The sequence below is a fragment of the Eschscholzia californica genome, unplaced genomic scaffold (genome assembly GCF_041429995.1).
Source record: "Eschscholzia californica isolate CP2 unplaced genomic scaffold, dmEscCali1.0.p SCAF_2, whole genome shotgun sequence".
Lineage (NCBI taxonomy): Eukaryota > Viridiplantae > Streptophyta > Magnoliopsida > Ranunculales > Papaveraceae > Eschscholzia > Eschscholzia californica.
The window spans coordinates 14,840,354-14,845,112 of NW_028238309.1; positions in this window are offsets into that span (position 1 = coordinate 14,840,354).

A 4,759-nucleotide genomic window follows, 5' to 3' on the forward strand; every position below is an offset into this window, starting at 1 on the left:
AGGACTGGTTCTCCACCGTCTTCTTCTTCCATCAAGAAGCCTCGTACTAAATCGATGTCTGATCGGAGCTTCACCGGTATCACCATTCGCGAACCGCGCAACCCTGTCACCCCTTCAGCTCCTCAGGGTTCTGTTTTGGGTGGAGTTCCTCTCGCCAGGAATGGGGTTGTGGCTTCCCGAGCTAAAGCTAGTAGTGTCTCTAGGGATGATAAAGGGAAGGGTCTCGCCGTTGTTGAGCTTCCTTCTCGGATGGCCCACTAGTTGGGTTATGTGGTCTCCTACTGTTGGTAGTGGAATCTCAGACATCTAACATGTCTAACACTAATATCCCCAGGATCTCATGCATAAGCTAATGATGAACTAAGAGTTAGTGATTACCTTAACCGCTAGTTTTCCCTCAAACCTTTCCAGTCGCTTTTGAGAAGACCAAGAGCTCCAATTGTATCTCCTCTACTTGGGACACCGAGCAATCATCTTGATCTCCCATCTTGTTGTTAGGTTGAACACTAATGGTGGTTAGATGAAGAACACCTTCTTCTTGACTAGATAGATAGTTGGGATAATTCTTCTTTTCTTAATCTACTTGATGTTGTAGAATAAGAGAACACCTTGGGAATTTTCCACACTTTATTCAATTCTCAAGAGACAATATATAGAATCCTACGTTAGAGTAAAACCCTAATTAGGTTTCCCTAAACGCCCATTCGAATAAGATTTAGGAAATAGTCGAAAATAGAAATTACTTTCTATTTTCTAATTCCCTTACTTTGAACCGGCCAAGGTATGCCCTAAAAGGGTAGATCTGGCTGGTCCCCTTAGGTTGGTCGGCCAAGTTAGGCCAACTCCTATAATGGGCCCAAAAGACCCTTTTAGGTGCCCGATCCAAATAACTCTTACTCAGCCTTTTTGTACTATCTTTGCCCAAACTTCTTTTAGGCCTAGGAACATATTTATGGGTCTTATCCACGCATATATGTCTCATCCCTCTAGTCATATCTTCCGAGCAAGTTGACACTCTTTGTGTAATCCTTTTTAGGATTCAAACGAAGTTAGCCACGAATCGCTTCGTTATTTGACAATCGTAGTTGGGTTATAGCTAAACAATACGACCCTTAAATCATCCGGACTTGATGATATTCTTCATCAATTGTCCTATCCGACAAATTGCTCGTATTGCATCTTTGGTCACAGGACATCTCCTTCAGTCTCCCCACTTGTACTTAGAACAAGTGGAATGCTCGAATCCCGTGTCAATTTGTATTCCATCTGATACGTCACATCTTTCGACTTTCTTGATCTCGAGTACAACTGTCAAAAAAAAATGACTAACCTTTAATCCATTTGAGCGCCGCCACGCATTTTCAGTTGCTAATCATCAAGTGGCCTTGAGATACTTTTTCCTAATTTAATTAGGACGACACAATCCATTCTTGTACTCCCAAACAGCGACCTACGTGTTAGTCTTCGTAACTCATTGTTGTCTATGCAATGACTTGGACTAGGGACATGATAATGAAATATTCGAAGTTCACTTAATATGGTTTCATTCATCAGATCACGTATCTGACAAACCTATTTGTAATGTTTTATTATCCATGGACTGTCGTTTAAATACTAAACCAAATTTAGACGACGAGGAAACAACTAATTTATTTCTGATAATGAGAGTTTGTAAATTTGAGCCTCTTCTGTAAAACCCCTTTTACCCACTCAATTAACTAGTCAAGGTTATTTCCAGAATATACCTTATGCCTTAGACTTATGTATGATTATCATACTTTGTCTTAGGTGACAGTTCACTTGACTTCGGATGTAGTCTGATTAAACTTTTTTAATTATCAATTAATTGAAGGTCGTTTTCTTTAATTTTGATAATTACTAGTAACCCTTTACTAGCGTTAAGGCTTTTAATTTCATTCTTTTGCTTGTAGAATCTGCAACAGTTCCCGGCTCGAAACACTTTCAGGCCTACTTTCCATCCATGTCTGAAAGTTTGCAATGTGTGACTAGTTTGACTTTTATACTACTTCATCCTGCAGCCTTTTAGGATCTTCATAAATAGCGGTTCAGACTACCTACTCTGAACTTGGATGTCGACGTCTCTTTAGTGTTTGAGATGTCTTAATGCTAATCATGTCCTACATGATCGATTTAATGTTCTAGGCATAAACATCTTTCTCATGCGTGCTTGCTCATCAAGGCCTTTTGGACTCTGAGTCTTGCTTCGCTCTCTGTCATGAGTTTTGAGTCAAATTTCTCTTACAGAGTCTTCGAGTTCGGACTTTAAGAATTTTGGCGTACCAAGTTTCTTAACTTAAATCCTATCATCCTCTCGATCTATGCTTATAGATCCTTGATGCCCAAAAACATTTCATCCTTTTGTATGTGGTGCTTTATTCAGTCAGCTTTTAACTGTCTACAACATTTTTATGTTGTTCTCAATTTATGGTATGTACTCTGCATACCAGACCTAGAAAGTCTGTTACTCCCACTTACCTTCTTGAAACCTCGAGGTTCAAGATTCTCTTCTTCAGGAATCAAACATCTTTGATTACCTCGTTGAATCGAAGATTTCAACTCTTTCCTGCTTCAATCCTTCGACGGATTCCCGCAGCCTGCGTGTTTCACTAACTTCTTAAGTCGTTAACCTTTTACTTCCGTAATCTTATTAGGGAGAACGATTCTTGACTTTACTATGTTAGTGTGGACAAAATTTAGACTGAAAAGGATCTTGTTCATAGACTCTTGGTATGAACCTTTTCTTCTTTGTCTATTTTGGGAAACTCCAATATTTTCATCCTTCTCTGCTTTCTTCTCTAGAAAACAAATTTTCCGTCGAATGAGTTTTACTCCATTGACAAATATCAATTTCCAAAACTTGATGAGATATGGATTCCATGATTATTTTGGCTTGAAGCCAAAAGCTAGAGTTGGTTTCCGTCTCTGTGTAGGTCTTGTATCTTCTACAATAATAGTTTAATCTTCTGAGCTTGTAAGATAAGCTTTTGACCTTAAGGGCTTTTGAACAACAATTTGGAATACTCTCAACTCCTTGAGATATTCATGTTTTGAGCAACTTTCAACTTCTTGAGAGTTCTCCTGCGAATCTCAATCATTTTGTGGTTGATAATTAAAGTTAATCTATCTTTACCTTTTATTTCCTTTTCTAAGAAATCGCGATTAACTGTTTTTAATAGTTTCATTGCTCTTGGTCGAACTTATTTGGCCTGTACATTCCTCATGATTATTCATGGTCGAACTAATTCGACTTGTACTTTTCTCCTACTTATTCTTGTAATAATTAGTACCTCGTTACGCTATTTACTATAAGAATACCATCACGAGCAACAAACACTTTGTTCTATGATCGGTTGTGGAAAAGCCCAAATTTATTTCTAAAGAAATTGCGTCAGACTTAGCTAATTTTGTATCCTTGTACAACATTTTTACACAAGCCTTGCTTTAGACGAAGTAGGTAAAGTGAGAAAATGATCGTTTCTAGAATATATCACCAAAACTTTCGGAAGACTGGCTTAAACCTATCATTTATCGGATCATGCATAGCAGTGTTCGATTACTCCCATTGGACCCACCATCCATCAGATGTGTTCCATGGATTAAGTTAAGAAATCATTTCTCAACTCTTTGATGGTTATCAAATTCTTAACTCAAATTTTCACCATTCCAATCGGATGACTTATATTTTCTTGTCAAGGAGATTCTTCACTTCGGTTTGTACTTTGTTTGAGCTTTTCAAACATTCCGACTTATACTTTATGACTTGTACGTTTCCGTGCTTCATGAAATTGTCAGAGTACGTGTTGAAGTAGCTTTCTTTAACTTCTGCAAGTAAACTTATGCGTCTGCATAACCAAGTATGAGTCTCAATAGTTTACTAGTCTCCATGCTTTTCTGAAAAGGGTGACTTTGTCGTTCGGTCTTTTAAGACAAAAGCGACATTGCTAGAGTTAACGAGTTTGAATGTTTTGATTTTATCCATTATCAATGTTAACAATTTCGGTTCTTCTAGAACCTTCTGTCAATTTACCACTGGTTTAAAACATAGATGTTTCTAGGAGAACAAAATAATTACTATTAAGTTCTAAACTAAATCAGTGTCTAAGAGAAGACTATAGGACTTTATAGCTATTTCAGCAACATTTGCTTCATTAGCTATTAAAGAGCCCATCTCTCTTTTAGTCAAGTAATAAGTTCCCTTAAGCCACTACTGAGCCGCACATCCAGTCTTAAACACCTGGAATCGGAATTCATTATTCCATTCCTTTTGTCCTCCAGGTGCTAAGGGTCGTTTCCTTTTAAATGGTCTAGCCATTGTTTTAGTCATTTACAATAATGAGGAACAATCTTGATCATGGACTCCGCAACCTATTTGCCTTCCTTGATCAGTTGTTTGTCTCTCTTGACTGACCCTTTGCCCTTTAGAATCTCAAGAACTCTTTCTTAGATTCCTTGTTCTAAATCCCAATAACTTTTCTTAGATTCGAAGTTCCTGTGTGTTCTGCTAAGTTGTTTATAACAATCTGAGTGACTCACCTAAGGTCTTATCTATCTTTGTTCAATAAGTATTGAACTGGATGATAGATAAATTCTGTTGTCATATCTTAACAAGGGAAAGCCGAGTTGTTTCAAGTTTTCGAATAGACAAGTCATATCGAAAATATGAAAACCTTTCGGTTCTTCGTTAAGATGACCACCAGATTGCCTTAGAGGTCTCGTACCTCTCTAATAATAACTTATG